This window comes from Bos mutus, chromosome X (genome assembly GCF_027580195.1).
Source record: "Bos mutus isolate GX-2022 chromosome X, NWIPB_WYAK_1.1, whole genome shotgun sequence".
NCBI lineage: Eukaryota > Metazoa > Chordata > Mammalia > Artiodactyla > Bovidae > Bos > Bos mutus.
In genome coordinates, this window is record NC_091646.1 from 121,645,336 (window position 1) to 121,665,967 (window position 20,632).

Below are 20,632 nucleotides of genomic sequence, written 5' to 3' on the forward strand. Positions count from 1 at the left end.
TTATAGTTTTGTTGGTTTGGATCCTCTCTCTTTACTTTGTCAACGTGATTTATCTTTTAAAAGTACCAACTCTAGGTTTGTTAATCTTTTCTATTGTTTTTCCGTTCTCTATTTCATTTGTTTCTGCTCTGATCTTTTTAATGTCATTCCTTATGCAAACTTCGGGCTCAGATGGTTCTTCTTTTTCTATTTCCTTAAGGCATAGTGCTAGGTTCTTTATTTGAGACCTCTCTTGCTTTCTTAATGTAGGCATTTATTAAATTTCCTCTTAGAATTGCATTTGCTGTATCCCATACCTTTTGGTACATTATATTTCCATTTTCATCTGTAAAAATAATTTTGTACTTCTCTTTAATTTCTTCTTTGATCATTAGTTGTTCAGGAGAGTGTTATTTAATTTCCATGTATTTGTGAATCTTCCAATTTTCCTACTGTTATTGATTTCTAGTTTCATACCATTGTAGTCAGATACTTGGTATGATTTCACCCTTCTTGAATTTACTTAGACTCATTTTGTGTTCTAACACATGGTTTATCCTACAAAATGTTCCATGTGCCCTTGAGAACAGTGTGTATCCTCCTGTTATTGGACAGAATGTCATGTATGTGCCTGTTAGATCCATTTGACATATAGTGTTGTTCCAATTGGACTTCCCTGGTGGCTCAGACGGTAAAGCGTCTGTCTACGATGTGGGAGACCCAGGTTCGATCCCTGGGTTGGGAAGATCTCTTGGAGAAGGAATGGCAATCCACTCCAGTACTATTGCCTGGAAAATCCCATGGACAGAGGAGCCTGGTAGGCTACAGTCCATGGGGTCGCAAAGAGTCGTACACGACTGAGCGACTTCACGTTCACATTCACGTTGTTCCAATTCATTGTTTTCTCATTGATTCTGTGTCTGGATAACTTATCCATTGTTGAGAGTAGAGTATTAAAATTCTCAACTATAATTGTATTGCATTTATTTATCCTTTTAGCTCTGTAATTTTTTGCTCTAAGTGCTCTGATGTTGGATGCATAAATATTTACAATAGCTGTATTTCCTTGACGTACCCCTTTATTACTATATAATGACCTTGGCTTCTTTTTGCCATTTTTAGTTTAAAGCTTATTCTGTCTGATATAAGTATAGTTACCCCTATTTTGTTGTTATTGTTGTCATTGGCTTGAAATATATTTTTGGTGGTTAGATTTATGATGAGAATGAGTAAATTGACTTCTAGTTGCTCCCAATATGCAGTCTCAACAGTAGACATGCAAACAGAAAAACAACATTGACTGCTAGGGAGTCAAAGCTGCCTGTCTATTGGCAAGCATTAGTGATTCCTGCTAATATAAAAGATTGTGCAAATGATGTTGTTGGCTCAGTTCAAATTAGAAAAGAACATTTGAGATGTCGTCTTACTTTTAAGCCATTCCCAGTTTAAATGTGAAACTGTTAGTCAGTCATGTCCAACTCTTTGTGACCCCATGGATTTAAGGGAACATCATTTTTCCATGGGACCAAAGTTTCCATAAGCAAATATCATTATTGGGAAGTAGAGGTGGGACGGTGTGATGGTTAATTTTATGTATCAATTTGACTGGGCCATGAGGTACACCTAGACATTTGATCCAACATTCTGGGTGTGTTTGTGAGGGTGTTTCTGGGTGAGATTAACATTCGAATCAGTCAATTTAGTAATTACAGATTGCTCTCCCTAAAGTGGGTAGGCCTCATCCAATTGATTGACGACCTGAATAGAACAAAAAGGTAGAGTAAGAGGGAATTCCACCTGCTTGTTTACTGGAGCTGGAACATTGTTTTATTTTCTTGCCTTTGATCTCAAACTGAAAAATTGGCTTTTCTTGGGTCTTGAGCCTGCCAGCTTTTGGACTGGAATTTAACATCAACAGTTTTCCTGGATCTCTTGCTTGCCAACAGCAGATCTTGGATCTTCTCAGCCTCCATAATCACGTGAGCCAATTCATTATTTTATATATATAAAATATGTATCAGATCAGATCAGTCACTCAGTCGTGTCCAACTCTTTGCAACCCCATGAATCACAGCACGCCAGGCCTCCCTGTCCATCACCACCTCCCAGAGTTCACTCAGACTCACGTCCATCGAGTCAGTGATGCCATCCAGCCATCTCATCCTCTGTCGTCCCCTTCTCCTCCTGCCCCCAATCCCTCCCAGCATCAGAGTCTTTTCCAATGAGTCAACTCTTCACATGAGGTGGCCAAAGTACTGGAGTTTCAGCTTTAGCATCATTCCTTCCAAAGAAATCCCAGGGCTGATCTCCTTCAGAATGGACTGGTTGGATCTCCTTGCAGTCCAAGGGACTCTCAAGAGTCTTCTCCAACACTACAGTTCAAAAGCATCAATTCTTCAGCGCTCAGCCTTCTTCACAGTCCAACTCTCACATCCATACATGACCAAAGGAAAAACCATAGCCTTGAATAGACGAAACTTTGTTGGCACAGTAATGTCTCTGCTTTTCAATATGCTATCTAGGTTGGTCATAACTTTTCTTCCAAGGAGTAAGCGTCTTTTAATTTCATGGCTGCAGTCACCATCTGTAGTGATTTTGAAGCCCAGAAAAATAAAATCTGATGCTGTTTCCACTGTTTCCCCATCTATTTCCCATGAAGTGATGGGACCAGATGCCATGATCTTCGTTTTCTGAATGTTGAGCTTTAAGCCAACTTTTTCACTCTCCTCTTTCACTTTCATCAAGAGGCTTTTTAGTTCCTCTTCACTTTCTGCCATAAGGGTGGTGTCATCTGCATATCTGAGGTTATTGATATTTCTCCTGGCAATCTTGATTCCAGCTTGTGTTTCTTCCAGTCCAGCATTTCTCATGATGTATTCTGCATATGAGATAAATAAGCAGGGTGACAGTATACAGCCTTGACGAACTCCTTTTCCTATTTGGAACCAGTCTGTTGTTCCATGTCCAGTTCTAACTGTTGCTTTCTGACCTGCATACAAATTTCTCAAGAGGCAGATCAGGTGGTCTGGCATTCCCATCTCTTTCAGAATTTTCCACAGTTTATTATGATCCACACAGTCAAGGCTTTGGCATAGTCAATAAAGCAGAAATAGATGCTTTTCTGGAACTCTCTTGCTTTTCCCATGATCCAGCGGATGTTGGCAATTTGATCTCTGGTTCCTCTGCCTTTTCTAAAACCAGCTTGAACATCTGGAAGTTCACGGTTCACATATTGCTGAAGCCTGGCTTGGAGAATTTGGAGCATTACTTTACTAGCATGTGAGATGAGTGCAATTGTGCGGTAGTTTGAGCATTCTTTGGCATTGCCTTTCTTTGGGATTGGAATGAAAACTGACCTTTTCCAGTCCTGTGGCCACTGCTGAGTTTTCCAAATTTGCTGGCATATTGAGTGCAGCACTTTCACAGCATCATCTTTCAGGATTTGAAATAGCTCAACTGGAATTCCATCACCTCCACTAGCTTTGTTCGTAGTGATGCTTTCTAAGGCCCACTTGACTTCACATTTCAGTATGTCTGGCTCTAGGTCAGTGATCACACCATCGTGATTATCTGGGTCATGAGGATCTTTTTTGTACAGTTCTTCTGTGTATTCTTGCCATCTCTTCTTAATATCTTTTGCTTCTGTTAGGTCCATACCATTTCTGTCCTTTATCTAGCCCATCTTTGCATGAAATGTTTCTTTGGTATCTCTGATTTTCTTGAAGAGATCCCTAGTCTTTCCCATTTTGTTGTTTTCCTCTATTTGTTTGCATTGATCACTGAAGAAGGCTTTCTTATCTCTTCTTGCTCTTCTTTGGAACTCTGCATTCAGATATTTATATCTTTCCTTTTCTCCTTTGCTTTTCCCTTCTCTTCTTTTCACAGCTATTTGTAAGGCTAGTCAATCTAATCACACTAGGACCACAGCTTTGTCTCACTCAATGAAACAAAGCCATGCCTGTGGGGCAACCCAAGACAGGCGGGTCATGGAGGGAGAGATCTGACACAGTGTGGTCCACTGGAGAAGGGAATGGCAAACCACTTCAGTATTCTTGCCTTTAGAACCCCATGAACAGTATGAAAAGGCAAAATGATACGATACTGAAAGAGAAGCTCCCCAGGTCAGTAGGTGCCCAATATGCTACTGGAGATCAGTGGAGAAATAACTCCAGAAAGAATGAAGGGATGGAGCCAAAGCAAAAAGAATACCCAGCTGTGGATATGACTGGTGATAGAAGCAAGGTCCAATGCTGTAAAGAGCAATATTGCATAGGAACCTGGAATGTCAGGTCGATGAATCAAGGCAAATTTGAAGTGGTCAAACAAGAGATGGCAAGAGTGAATGTCGACATTCTAGGAATCAGCGAACTGAAATGGACCAGAATGGGTGAATTTAACTCAGATGGCCATTATATCTACTACTGGGGCAGGAATCCCTTAGAAGAAATGGAGTGGCCATCATGGTCAACAAAAGAGTCCAAAATGCAGTACTTAGATGCAATCTCAAAAACGACAGAATGATCTCTGTTCGTTTCCAAGGCAAACCATTCAATATCACAGTAATCCAAGTCTATGCCCCAACCAGTAATGCTGAAGAAGCTGAAGTTGAACGGTTCTATGAAGACCTACAAGACCTTTTAGAACTAACACCCAAAAAAGATGTCCTTTTCATTATAGGGGACTGGAATGCAAAAGTAGGAAGTCAAGAAACACCTGGAGTAACCGGCAAATTTGGCCTTGGAATATGGAACAAAGCAGGGCAAAGACTAATAGAGTTTTGCCAAGAAAATGCACTGGTCATAACAAACACCCTCTTCCAACAACACAAGAGAAGACTCTATACATGGACATCACCAGATGGTGAACAGCTAAATCAGATTGATTACATTCTTTGCAGCCAAAGATGGAGAAGCTCTATACAGTCAGCAAAAACAAGACCAGGAGCTGACTGGCTCAGACCATGAACTCCTTATTGTCAAATTCAGATTTAAATTGAAGAAAGTAGGGAAAAACCACTAGACCATTCAGGTATGACCTAAATCAAATCCCTTATGATTATACAGTGGAAGTGAGAAATAGATTTAAGGGCCTAGATCTGATAGAGTGCCTGATGAACTATGGAATGAGGTTCGTGACATTGTACAGGAGACAGGGATCAAGACCATCCCCATGGAAAATATCTGTAGATATATAGATAAAAATATACTGTTGGTTCTAAAAAACCCTGACTGATAGAGGCAGCAAGGGGTAAAGTTCAGTTGGAAGTTTAGCAGCCTCTGAAAGGCACTCGGAAAATCTAAAAATGCCTATGAAAAATAAAGCCCCAGTTTGTTTTTCCCACTTGTCTAGTTCCAAAATGCCAGTGGCTATTAACATTGATCTGTTCAGACTGCATTTATAAAGATCTGTAAGCTGATCAGAGGGGAAATTAAATTAGACTGTAATTCTGCAGCACTCTGAAGAACATTAGCTTGCAAGAACACTCAGGAGGGCCAATTAGAACCATCATGGTCTATCTGGCCATGGAATACAAACATGTTCTCTCTCCTTCCATAAGACCTGAAGTGTTACTTCAGTAGTGCCTGTCTCATTTGGAGCGTTAGCGCTGCATGTGTCTAGAGGTACTGATCACACATCAAGATTAGGAAATGCCTAAAGTAATCCTGTTAGCAGAACTGGACCAAGGAATAAAGCCAGTTCAGTGATGCAGCTAAGATTAATGTCAGAGAACTAGTAATATGAGCTCCAGTGGGGAAAGAGAGCTAAGCTCTGCCAATGGCCACTGGGAGAAGGAAAATAAGCAAGACCCATACAGCAGGGCCAGTAACTCTCAAAGAAAGGAGACCTCCCCCATCTTAGTAGATTAAATTCAGGGCTGGATTTTAAAACCCCAGATGGAAAAGGAAAGGGACATTAACCTATCCTGTGTCTAACCTATGCCAAATTCTTGCACACATGGTTTTATTTCATCTTTGCAACATCTCTCCATAGTTTACAGATAAGTAAACTGATGCTCAGAGAGATGAGGGTAATTGCTTAAGATCACATCAGTAGAAAGTGAGACTCCTGGGATTCTTATCCAGATCTATCTGAATCCAAAGTTCATGCTCTTTCCACTACATCCAATCTATGTAAATGAATAAGGTAAAAGGAAAGCAGGAAATGCTTAGGGAGGTGAGATCTCTTGAGGTCTCATCAAGGAAAGTGAAAGTGAAGTCGTTCAGTCGTGTCCGACTCTTTGCGACCCTATGGGCTGTAGCCTACCAGGCTCTTCCGTCCATGGGATTTTCCAGGCAAGAATACTGGAGTGGGTTGCCATTTCCTTCTCCAGGAGATCTTCTCGACCCAGGGATTGAACCCGGGTCTCCCACATTGTAGGCAGACGCTTTACCATCTGAGCCATCAGGGAAGTGAAGCATCAACGAAAAACATTCTTAATTAAAGGTAAGGGTGGTTGTCCTCAAAACCTAAAGTAAAGTATGTGAAAAAGAAAAGGAGCTTGCACATGGTATTTTTAAAAAGAAGCAGCCCAGAAAGCACTGGCAAATGCCCCATCTGAGCCACGTCCTGGGGAGCAAAGGGTCAGAGACAGGCATCAATCAGGCACATGAAGAAACACCTTGAATTTGGAGGAACTCACAAAGATTAGTGATCCTGTGCCTACTTCCCCAGAGAAGGCAGTGGCACCCCACTCCAATACTCTTGCCTGGAAAATCCCATGGACGGAGGAGCCTGGTAGGCTGCAGTCCATGGGGTCGCTAAGAGTCAGGCACGACTGAGCAACTTCACTTTCACTTTTCACTTTCATGCACTGGAGAAGGAAATGGCAACCCACTCCAGTGTTCTTGCCTGGAGAATCCCAGGGACAGAGGAGCCTGGTGGGCTGCCATCTATGGGGTCACACAGAGTCGGACACAACTGAAGTGACTTAGCAGCAGCAGCAGCAGCAGCAGCAGCAGCAGCAGCCTACTTCCCACCCTGGCAGAGAGAGCTATAGAATGTGATGTGGTGAGCTCGGTGTTGACATGATGGGGCTGATGGTCTGGGCTGGCCTCTAAAAAGACTTAACTTTTACTCCAGTATCCCAAGAACAAATTGCCACAAATGTGCTCAGTATCTAGACCCAGATTCTGAGTTTTCAAGAATTATCTCCGTCTTTTGGGAATGTAATCAAAACTCTTTTACCTCATGCTTTAGTCAGATAGGACTATCTGTTGTTGCTCAAAATGTCAAGCATTCTCTTTCAGGCCTTTAGACATATTGCCCTCTCTACCACAAATCCTATTCTCCTTTCTTCACTCCCAGCTATAGCTCCAACACTGACTTAAAACACAGCCCAACTTATTTCCTGGGGTGAACTCAATGATATACACCCGGAGCCCCCCTCAAAGAAGCACTTGTTGCCCCAGTTTCTGGGAGTGCTGTTGCACCAGCCTTCAGCCAGCAGTCCCTTCAGGGAACACTCCACCCCAAAAGAGCCTCCCTGCCCAAGTTCATGCTCCTTCGTGCAGTGCGCTATATCCCATAGTTGAGCAGCACCAGAATATTAAGGTTCTGGCCATCTTTGCCCAAACAGGGACAAAATGAAGGGTCCTATATTCTCCAGACCTCTTCCTGGAGCTGGATACACCTACCTTTGGGCCTGCATTGAAGATGACTTCTCCTTTCCTCACTTCTGCTTCCATTCTCTCCTTTCCATAAGAGTTTATCCCATAGGAATGCTTTAATAGACATCTTTCACATTAAACTCAGTCTCAGGGTCTGCTTCTTCAGGAACCCGATCTGGGACACTTCCAGCCCAACAAAAGAGGGAAGAAGTGATAAATTGGGGGAAAAGATGAAAGATACTACCAATGAGGCTCATCAAAGCATTTAAATATCTCTTCTAATAGAGATCCAATAAACTCAAGAACTCCTGTGCCAGTCTGGGTTTAGTCAGGAAAACAGAGGCACTACATTTATTACAAGAATAGCGAATTTAACATGGAAATCAAGACATACGAACATGAGAGGAGTTGAGGGAGTGAAGATGTGAATGGTGCTGCAGCCAAAGGATTGAAGACCTAGGGTCCCCAACCTCTGGGATGTAGTGCCTGATGTTCTGAGATGGAGCTGATGTAATAATTATAGAAATAAAGTGCACAATAAGTGTAATGCACTTGAATCATCCCAAAACCATTTCCTGCCTCCCAGTCTATGGAAAAATTGTATTCCATGAAACCAGTCTCTGGTGTTGAAAAGGTTGGGAACCATTGGTCTAGGGACTTTATTTAAAACACTGAAGTAGGTGAAGTGGGCTGAGAAAAAGGAAGTGAGGAAATCCAATAAGCCACCATTCTGGTAATCTGTGAAGCTGTCAAATCAACAAAATCCACTGCATTCCACAAAACTGCTATATGTAACACAACATCCCAAGAGGTATAGCTTTCATTTCCACCTTTCAGATTTCATAGGAGTATCCCTTCTTAGCAAACTCGAACCCAAAATCATATAGGAAAAAATATTCTGAGCACAGTTACCTGCCTTAGAAAGGAGTGCTGGTGGAGCCAGTTGACACAGACAATCCAGAACTTCCCAGCAGAATAATTAAGCTCATTTGCCCAATTCGTGAGTCATAGTTTGTTCTTGTTAATCTCCCCCCACTCTGGTTGGCTTCAATGCCCTTCTGTTCTGTACATGTCATTGTTTCTGAGAAGGGCTTCTTGGAAAAAATAAGCACGCTTGTCCTCTCCATGTACAATGAATGTGGTTCAAGCCACTGTGATGAATGTTTACGGAAAAGAGACGAAAACCAGCCAATGGGCTTAGAAGTGGAAAAACTTAGAAAAAATTTATAATAATATGTACCATATGGGCAGTTTTCCTCTCTTCAGTCTTAATTACCCAGAATAATGAACACCTATTAACCCAGACACAGCCTACAAAAGTCACAGCCATGATGGAGACTTTAGAATCAGAGTCAGAAAGCAAAGTGGCTTGTATGAAGTAGGAGTCTTCATCCACATAAACCTTGACCTACTTGGAAGAAGCCAAAGTCTGAGCCTTTTCTTTCTTTTTTTCTTGTTTTTGCCTCATTCCCATTTCTGAGGCTTTACAGATGGGTAATATGGAGACTACAAAACACAATTTGCTAAATTATAATCTTAATAACTCAGTTTGCTCATTCCAGCTGGGGAACATATTAGCAGATGGTCCACTGAGTGGCTTTTAACTTCATATATTAATAGTTTCCTGAGAACATCTTTTCTTAAATTCTCTCTTCTGGGAAACAAGAAGATCAGCAGTCCCTGGGATATTAAATAAAGTGGTAGCAGCCTGCTTTGGATTTCTTTCTTTCTAAACCTCAAATCCAATATTTAGGTTCTTTTTGTATTTGTTTTCATTGTGTTGTGTTTCCATTTTTATTTATTTATTTCTAATTGGAATATAATTGCTTTACAATGGTGTGTTAGTTTCTGCTGTACAACAACATGAATCAGCTATATGTACACACATATCCCCTCCTTCTAAACTGTGCCCTTGGACCACAGCTACTCCAACTGTGCTTTTGGGCCAGCAATATCAGTGTCACCTAGGAGCATGTAGATGTGCAGAATCTCAAGTCCCAGGTGAGAACTGCTGGATCAGAATCTGCATTTAACATGATGACCAGGTGATCTATATATGCTTTAAAGTGAAATTGACTGCAGTAAGTGAAGGTGCTAGATTTTCATATACCTGATGGCTTTCTAATGGAGGCTATTCTACATGGTCTCCTTGCTCTAAGCCAAGGGCTTTTACTCCATGGGAGAACAGGTGAATCCTTTGCTTTAAAACTTAAGCTTAATCATCTTGGGCACTCTTGTAATCCCCTGGCTTCAGTTGAAGGGACCCAGTTTCATAACTAAAAGAAACGTGACAACTTTCTCATATTCAGAATGCCTTCATTGAACTCTGCCATCCCTTCTACTTTCTGCTCCAGGTCGAGTCTGAGCTGTTTGGTTTTGCAGGAGTGGCCTAGGAGTGCTCCCTGGAAGATCCAAATGATCGAGTCCTGGAGAAAAGTTCCATGTCTAGACTTAGACAATAATCATTATAGCACATGTTGACGGTGCTATGCCTACACCATTTTCATGCATACCTGCTCCTGGTGGGTGTGAGTTCCCTACAAACAACCAGAACCCGTGCGTCTTCGTTGGCTGCCTGCCCTCCGGTTGTCAGAACTTGCTTTGCCTTGTATGCATAGAAAGCCTAAAGTGCATGAGGATTTATGTCTTGCTTCCACAGCCCCTATCCTATGCCTGATTGGTGGAGAGGACAAATACTCTGGCTTCTTTGGAACTGGAGTTGATTGGACAAGTGTGGAATGTGACTGTGTACTACTTTCACAACTTTCCCTGTTTCACTTTCCAGTGTTTCTATACACTTGCTTGACCTCCTTCTCTTCCTAGTCCCACTTCCCTGGTGGTTTCTCCTAGAAACAGTTCCTGCTAAATCACTGTCACACAAATTCTTGTCTCCAGCTCTTGTTCTGGGGAACTCAACCTAAGCCTCCCCCTCTTGTATACTAATGTTTGTAATTTGATTAGGAACTTATTACTTATACATATTTATTGAACACCCTCTCTGTATCAACCACTGAACTAGGGGTGGAAATAGAGTAGTGATCAGAGGGGTATAGTCCCTGACTTCAGGGAGCTTATACCTTAGCAGAGAAATAGACTTTAAAGTCCAATGAAGGTTATAAAAAGCTTCCCAGGTAGCTCAAATGGTAAAGAATCTGCCTGCAAGGCAGGATACCCAGGTTCAATCCTTAGGTGGGGAAGATATTCTGGAGAAGGGAACGGCTACCACTCCAGTATTCTTGCCTGGAAAATTCCATGGACAGAGGAGTCTGGCAGGCTATACAGTCCATCGTGTCATAAAGAGTTGGACACAACTAAGTGAGTAATGCTGTCACTTTTTTTCCCATTACCAATAAACTAAGACAAATCTATTTCACAGAAGTAGCTCACCTTAGCCTTCTATTAAGATCTGAATTAAATGGCTTCCCAGGGGCCTCAAAGAGGATACAAGGTATACATACAGTTTAAAAATTTGATCCATACTTTTAGTCATTAATCCAACAAAAGTTTCTTGAGTGCCTACCTTAAGGCACTGTGGAAATAAAATGAATAAGACATAATCCTTTGCATTAAGGAGCTTACTCACTAACAGAGGAGAGTCAAATCCGTAAAGAAATCAGTATGAAACAATGTGTTGAATATAATTGTCAAAATCTGTTCAGTGTGTTCAAGGAATGTAGAGAATTGGTGACTTCTCTGAGCGTGTCAGAGAGGGATAGTAATGCCTCGGTGAATCTGCAAAAGTAGGAGTTTGCTAGGCAAAGGCACTGCAGACAGAAAGGACAAAGGAAACGCCAGCTGAGTGAAACTGCCCTGAGATCCGAGCGTGGAGTGGGAAGAAATGAGGGTACTGCTGCTGCTGCTGCTGCTAAGTCACTTCAGTCGTGTCCGACTCTGTGCGACCCCATAGATGGCAGCCCACCAGGCTCCCCCGTCCCTGGGATTCTCCAGGCAAGAACACTGGAGTGGGTTGCCATTTCCTTCTCCAGTGCATGAAAGTGAAAAGTGAAAGTGAAGTCGCTGAGTCGTGTCCGACTCTTAGCGACCCCATGGACTGCAGCCTACCAGGCTCCTCCGTCCATGGGGTTTTCCAGGCAAGAATACTGGAGTGGGGTGCCATTGCCTTCTTTGACAGATGTAGACAAAGGGAGATAATAATACAAGACCTTGAGTGCCTTGTTCAAATTTATGGACATCATCGGTGGTGATCTGTTAAAGGGTTACTTTTAAGGACAGACTGGAAAAACAAGAGAGACAGATTTTCATTTCAATCTAACCACCCTCCCAATAGCATACATGACTGGATGTAAGAGACTGGTAATAATCTAGATTTGAGACCACCAGGAGGAAGGGATGAATTCAAAACTGCTAAGAGTTAAATGTTCTCACCACTCAAAAAAGAAATGGTTATTATGTGACATGATAGACGCATTAGCTAAAGCTATAGTGGTAATCATATTGCAGTATATAAATGTATGAAACCAACATGTTGTACACCTTAAACCTACACATGTTATGTTAATTATACCTCAATTTAAAAAGAAATATTTAGAAAGAAAATAAATACATACGAAAACTAGTACGTTGTGCCTCAAAACACGTGATATACAGAAAACATAAGCCCTTTTTGTACTTGAATTCTCATCCTGAATGATAAAAGGCACATATGGAATTTTTCAAGACTTAGGAGATTTGCAAGATGTGTGTTGGCAGATGAACCTAAAAGCACAGAACTTAGAAGGCAGGTCTTAGAAAATAAGAAACATTCAGGACTGGATTTGTAAGCAGGCTTCTACTCCCCTAACAAAAGAAAAGAAGCCTGGCATGAGTCACATCAAACAAGAAGTAAGGTCAAGGCTGCTGAAATAATATGAAGTGAACAAGCATCAAGAAAATTGGAAAATGACCTGTTGAAGTGAAAGATAACTTCCCCCTCAAATTACTACTGATTCATTAGCACTATGAATGACCTAATTTAAAATGAAGATTTTTTAAAGCTGTTGGAGTGCCCTATAACTAGAAGACATCATCAAGAGACATCATCACCTACCCCTCTGTCCTTAGAAGGTGGTACCTATCAATACTTCTGTAGGGGATTGAAAATGATTTGTTTCCCACCTTTAGTCATTAGTGCTAATACTTTCCCACTGTATCGTAATGTCAAACTACATTTGACAGGACCAGAGAAGTTAGAGCAGTGATTATCGACCTTCACTGTGTAGTAGAATCACCTGAGTGCTACAAAAAAAACTGGTGCTGATAGTACAATCCCAGAGACCCAGACTTAATTGATCTGGGGCTTTGGACATCAGGACTATTTTTTTTAACTCCTGGGTGATTCTGATATGTGGGTAGGGTTGAGAATCACTGCATGAGACACTGGCCCCAAAATGACCCTCGGTGGATGAAAGCAATAAATACTCTCCTTTCCATTTCCCAGGAGCAATAAATACCCTAAGTGGAAGGTAACACCCATCTTTTTGCATAGGCAAGCAGCAAGAAGACTGGAAGTATCACTTCAGTTAATTCAAATGACCCCACCCCACCCCCGGCCAGCACCTTGGGTGTCCTAGGTGTAAATTAAAGAGACAGACACATATCATGTGTAATTTTGTTTGATAAGGAAGGGGTCTGTCAGTGAAATGAATACATTTCCAAACACCAGAAGGGATCTCAATGCCTTTCTTACTGCACACAAAATAAGTCTAATGGAGTGAGTTGCTTTATCATGAATAAATTACCTCATTGACTTATGGAAGGAAAAAAAGACACTGGAGATAAAACATAATAATAACACCACAAAGAAATGTAAAATACCTAGGATTAAATAAGGAAATATTAAATACATTCTGGCAGAGTGAGAAAGTTGCAGCTAAATATGGCCGGTATCAGGGGCTTCCCTGGTGGATCAGATGGTAAAGAATCCGCCTGCAATACAGGAGACCCAGGTTCGATCCCTGGGTTGGGAAGATTCCCTGGAGAAGGGAATGGCAAACCACTCCAGTATTGTTGCCTGGAGAATTCCATGGACAGAGGAACCTAGGGGGCTACAGTTCATGGGGTCACAAAGAGTCAGACACAACTGAGCAACTAACACTAATTAATAGCCTGTATCAGTGAGGATGGCAAAATTGAGGGATGATGTTTATGATCATGTGATACTAATGAAAATGCCTTTCAAATGATTGCATACTCAGGTATCAATGAGAAGAATCTCTTTCAAGACAAAAGGGATAAAAGAGCTTAGGAATTCTAAGTTTAGAGTGACTGCAAGCCAAAATATAATGGCTAAATTTTGTAGAGGGCTATGTGTGCAAAGTGCTGTGCAAAACATTTTATTCCCACAGTGAATTAGGAAGTTGATATTACTAATTCCATGTTGAAGATAAGGAAACTGGGATCCAGTGACTTTAAGTAAAGGGATCAAAACTTGATGACCCAGAGGGATGGTATGGGGAGGGAGGTGGGAGGAGGGTTCAGGATTGGGAACACGTGTACACCCGTGGCAGATTCATGTTGATGTATGGTAAAACCAATACAATATTGTAAAGTAATTAGCCCCTAATTAAAATAAATAAATTAAAAAAAAGAGATAGTACAGCATGGTAGTTATAAGCAGGGACCACCATTGAGAGCTCAAATACCCAAGTTCACAGTGTGTTTTTCCGTTATGTGCTTTCTCCTTACCTATCTCAGTTTCAGTTCAGCTCAGTTCAGTCGCTCAGTCGTGTCCGACTCTCTGCGACCCCATGAATTGCAGCACGCCAGGCCTCCCTGTCCATCACCAACTCCCAGAGTTCACTCAAACTCACATCCATCGAGTCGGTGATGCCATCCAACCATCTCATCCTCTGTCGTCCCCTTCTCCTCCTGCCCTCAATCCCTCCCAGCATCAGAGTCTTTTCCAGTAAGTCAACATTTCACATGAGGTGGCCAAAGTACTGGAGTTTCAGCTTTAGCATCATTCCTTCCAAAGAACACCCAGGGCTGATCTCCTTCAGAATGGACTGGTTGGATCTCCTTGCAGTCCAAGGGACTCTCAAGAGTCTTCTCCAACACCACAGTTCAAAAGCATCAGTTCTTTGGCGCTCAGCTTTACTTATCTATAAAATAGGGATAATAATCATTTCACCCTTATAGAGTTTTATGAGGATTAAATTGGTTAATATGTGTAAAGCACTTAGAAAGCAAAACATGCTAAGGCTTAGAAGGGTGAGCAGCATAATGTGTTAGGTTCAATTACTGTAGCCCATTATTCTGAAGATAATAGGAAAAGGAATATTTCTCAAGGAGGAAGGCATAGCTATGCTCTAAGCAAGAAAAGAAACAAGAACCAACCAGAAACGTTGAGGAAATGTTAGAAAATTGAAATGAGTTAACCCAAGTCAACAGAGAAAACTGTGCAGGAGGAGCCATAGCCCAAAGCATCAGAAGTGAGCAACTGTTTTCAAGAGTGACCCAGAGGAACTCAAAGCCAGAGGGGACACCCACAAAGATCAGGTGTGGAGTTGGAAGGATAAACATAGCTTATCAGTGACAGTGACACAGGGGAAAGACATCAGCAACTTCTAGCGCCCAGCCAACACAGAGAACTGAATGTTAAAAGAATCCTCATCTCTGTCCTGGGCCCCTTATTACAGGGGCCTAAGAGAAAAGCAAAATAGAATGTAAGGAAAATCTAGATTCCACAAACGGACAAGGAGACAATAAAACCAACAAAGGTATTTGCTCCCAGAACTAACTAAATCCCTCTACTGCCCAAGTAAATCCCCCCTCATTTGGCAAGTTGGAGAACTCCCCACAGGCCAGGCTACCTGACCAGTGCCCCCCAGTGTATGTGAAAACTGGATGTAAGAAATGGTTTAAAAATAATATAATTTACCCCAAAATCACACCAGAAGTTATAGAGAAATCTAAGTAGAAGAAATGGAAAATTTTGTCAACTAAGCACTAGGCTTAGTTGATTTTACAAAGGAATAAAGATCTAAAGAACAGATGATTCGAGTGCTGTTTAAACATCCCACTGCATAGAAAAACAAAGAAATTTCCCATTTTCTTTTTATAAACCAAGCCAAGTGATATAAAAACCCAACAAAGATTACACAAAAAAGGAAACTAGAGACTAATCTCAATTATGATTTAGTAATGAAAATAACCAACTGCAAAACATTTATGAATAACAATACACTGTAGTACATTGGCTAGGTAGTAAAGTAATGTATACAAATAATCATCCCATTTACAAACCACAGCAGTTGGATGAAATAGAGGGAAATATCTCAATTTACAGTATTTATACACACATGCAAAATACCTAGGGAAAATCATATCTAGAGATCTAACTGAAAACTTTCAAGTGCCACTGGAAAATGTAAAAAGGTGAAGAGTGGAATGACAGACCATATTCTATGATTAATAGAATATGGTTTGTTGTAATAAAATGTAAATTCTCCCTAAGTAATGTGATTTCATTAAGAATAATAACAGAAATTTAATTTGCAACTCTAAACTTCTTTTGAAAAAATAAGGATTGTATAAGAAAACTCAAAAAATAGACACCAATAGAAGGAGCTAGCATTATCAGACATTAGAATAGAAAGATAAAAGATTTTAAAAGATCAGTGGAGCACAATAGAAGGAGATGAACTACACATGGGAATTTCCTGCTGATACAAGTGATAGTTTACATCTATGGGGAAGAAGTGGATTATTCTGAATTTTATTTATACAATTGGGTAGCCATCTAAAAACTAAAATAAAATTTGATCCCTATGCAATATCTTATATCAAAGTAAATTCATGTTGAAAAGATATTTTTATTTTTAAATTAAATAAAACTGAAAATAAATGGGAGAATACTTTCATAGTCTTGGGAGAAGTTGCCTTTTTAAAGTTTAAAAGTCCTGAAGCTATAAAAGAAAATACTGAGAAAAATCTATAACCTAAAACCAAAAGAGAAGCAACAACTTAGAAAATATTTGTAATTCATACCATAGAGTACTAATTTCCCTAATATGTAAGAAGTTCCTGCTAATCAAGAAATGAAATTACCAATTCAGTTAGAAAAGGAGGAAAGACTTTGTAGGTGTAGTTCACAGAAAAGAAAATGCAAATTGTTCTTAAACATATTTTAAAGGCTCAGTTTTGCTCATAATAAAAGAAGATTCTTAAACATATTTTAAAGGCTTGATTTCACTCATAATTAAAGAAAAGTAATGCAGAATTGTGCAGATAGATAATAATTCTTCTATCAGATTGGTGATATTGAAAAGTTTGATAACATGCTCTGTTGTGTTGAGAGGTAAGAAGCTCTCTCATATGTTGCTGCTGAGAGTAGGAACATTCATGGAGGTAACCTAGCAATATTCATCAAAATTACAAATTTTTATATCTACTAAACCAACAGCATGACCTTGGGGAATTTATATACAGACATTTGTACATGCTTATTTATTGTGGCATTGTTTATGATTAGGCTTCCCAGGTGATGCCAGTGGTAAAGAACCTGCCTACCAATCCTGGAGACGTAAGGGATGTGAGTTTGATCCCTGGGTTGGGGTTCCTGGAGGAGGGCATGGCAACCCACTCCAGTATTCTTGCCTGGAGAATCCCATGGACAGGGGAGCCTAGCAGGCTGTGGTCCATGGGGTCACAAAGACTGAAGCAACTTAGCATAGCATGTTTATGATAACAAAAGATTGGAAACACTCGATATGTTCAAAGAGGCACTGGTTAAATAAGGCACATCCAAATAAAACATATTATACAGCTGTTCAAAAAATATATAGAAGACTTTCAGGTAATGATCTGGACAGATTGTCAAGATATAATATAAATGAGAAAATAGTACAGTACCATTTGTATAAAAAGAAGAGGGATACAGAAGGTATTATTTGCTAATGTATGTATGTTTAGTAGTATGTTCAAAAACTAACTCTGAGAGGATGACGCATGAGAGGGGCAACAATTACCTGTGGAGAGAAATTGGGTGGCAGGAACTCTGGTATGAGAGGCAAGTTATCATAATTTCAGAACTCCAAGGGTAAAAAAAGAAATTAAAATAAACTTGAGAAAAAGTGGAATGATGCTTTTAGAACTCTGAGGGAAAATGATTAGGAACATATAATTTATGCCTAGCTATACTACAAGTATAAGAATAAAATACATTTTCAGACATGCAAAAATGCAGATAATTTGCCACCTACACATCTGTATGAAAAATGCCTTACAAAAGTTATTTTAGCCAAAAAAAAAGCACTATTATACGTGAACACGAAATAGAAGAAGCAAATATAGTTGACTAAGATCTAAAAAAAGCACTGGAATTTGATGCTTTTAAAACCCTCTCTCAAATTCGGTGACATGAATGTTTCCATAAGAGGAGTCTCCTATAGTGAATAATATTTACATAAATCTAATACTGCAATACTATTTTATTTGCTTTAATATTTTCAAATTAATCTGAAGGCAAACGCCAAGACAATTGCAGTTACAAAATAAAATTGTATAAACCTAGATTATGTGAAAATAATAATATAACAAAATCAGGTAATAGCTGGTGGTATAAGTGAGCCAAATTTCTCTTTTTTTAAAGTGGGACATTAAGAGATTATAGATAAGGTTAGTAAAGCAAGGAATACCAGTATGTGCTTATTATTTAAATAATAATATTAAATATCAGAAAAATACGCTAAAAAAGAATTTGGTTCAAAGTATCTACCTCTGGGATAAAGTGCTGAGGGAAGGGAAGCTTTTATTTTTCATTTTATGACCTTTTATATAATTTAATTTTTAACCATGCACTGTTAACTTTTAAAACAACATACAAAGGAAGTGAGGAGAGGGAGTAACTTGCTCAAGATCACATATATAAAGTGATGGACCCTCATCCTAACCCAGATTCATCTAAGTGTAAATCTGGTTCTCAAACTTGAATGTGCATCAGAATCCCCTAGAGGGCTGGTTAAAACACAGCTTGTTTGACCCCATCCCTGGAGTTTCTGACTCAGTAAATCCAGGAAGACGCCTGAGAACTTGCATTTCTAATCAATTCCCAGGTGATGGTAATGCTGCTGATCCAGGAATTACACTGTGAGAACCACACACTACATCATAAGCCCCATTTTTTAGGTCAACAATTTGGGGAAATACTTATTTTTTAATAATGTCACGAGTTTTGACCACAGTGTTTGGCTCTTGCCTTTTGGTGGGGGTTTGGGCGGGAAGATGACTGAAAGAGGCATGTGGATTTGGTCTTTCCACTTTTGCTTCCACAGTCGCTAGAGAATAGGAAATCCTTTGAGTCAACCTACTATTTAAGTGATTTCGCCACCAGGAAAGCTGGCTCTGTCACCAATTATCTTCAGTTTCTGGATTTCCACTTATGAAGTTCATGTAATAGCCAGGCTCAGAAGTGAGACCTGACCCTACAGACTGAGAGAAAAAAAAAAGAAAGGAATTATTTCAGGATTAACATGTGGTCACATAAATTCAGTGACTGGCAAGTAGTGTTTACCATGTCACTATGGAAATCTCTGGGCAATCTTAACAACACACAGAAGAGTTCAGAGTCTAAGGTGTTGTGTTGACAACTTAATTTAAATGATGTAAAACCTCAGTGTTATCATCTCAGCTCTGCACAAAGCAGATGCTAGGAAACATCACGATCTTACAAATATAGTATCCATCTTAGCCCTTATCCTCTCTATTATGTCCCCTCATTTCTCTTTAAATAATGAGACGTTTGGTCACTGACTTTTTGTTATATATGTCATCACTTTCTTGTGGAAAATACTACCCTTCACAAAACAACTCACATCAGAAAAGTGAATGTTTTCAACTATTGTAAAACATGCTGTAAATTACTGAATTTAGAGGCCTTATATCTAAAAGGAGGGCATGTAAAATGTCATTGGCAGTTTAGTAAAGATTAGTTCAGCACATTTACTCTGATTAGCACCAAGGGCTTCACAAACATTCAGACATGAAATGCCAATAAAACAATTTCTTTATAGAAGCAAATCACTTTAGAAGGTGCATTAACTTCCTTGAACCACTAGGCTGCCAATTAGTAATGGATTGCCTCTTTGTGCTTATTGGCGACAAACTGCAGATAATGCCACCCCAAAGTGTTTAATACATTCCCAGGGCAGGATTCAATAAATCATCATTTGTTATTTGTTAGATTTATAAAGTTGCCCATTTCCTAGCCTTCTGCATCAGGGAGCTAGTACAAAACTCAAAGCATTTGCAAATAAATAAATTGGAATTACAAAAAGTTATCGGTGGATTTTTTCGTAGTCTATTAGTTAAGGTAATGCTATATGCTGGTAACAACAGAAAGTATAATGTAATGGCTCAAATACTATAGAAGTTATTTCTCTAAAACCTATGTTCTAAAAGAATTATCCCTGACCAGCAGGTGATCTCTGTCGAGGTTAGTTTTTTTTAATTGAAGTATAGTTGATTTACAATATTATAAAATATTAGTTTCCAGTGTACAACATGGTGTTTCAATGTTTTTACAGATTATACTCCATTTAAAGTTATTATAAAATATTAGCTGTAGTCCCCGGAGAAGGCAATGGTACCCCACTCCAGTACTCTTGCCTGGAAAATCCTATGGATGGAGGAGCCTGGTAGGCTGCAGTCCATGCGGTCGCTAAGAGTCGGACACGACTCAGCGACTTCACTTTCACTTTTAACTTTCATGAATTGGAGAAGGAAATGGCAACCCATTCCAGTGCTCTTTCCTGGAGAATCCCAGGGATGGGGGAGCCTGGTGGGCTGCCGTCTATGGGGTCACACAGAGTCAGACATGACTGAAGTGACTTAGCAGCAGCAGCGGCTGTATTCCCTATGCTGTTCAATATATCCTTGTAGCTTATTTATTTTATATATAGTAGTTTGTGTCTGGCACTTCCCTACTCCCATCTTGCCCCTATCCTCTTCCCTCTCCCCACTGGTAACAATAATTTGTTCTCTATACCTGTATGTCTGTTTCTGTTTTGTTCTATACATTCATTTGTTTATTTTTTAGATTCCACACA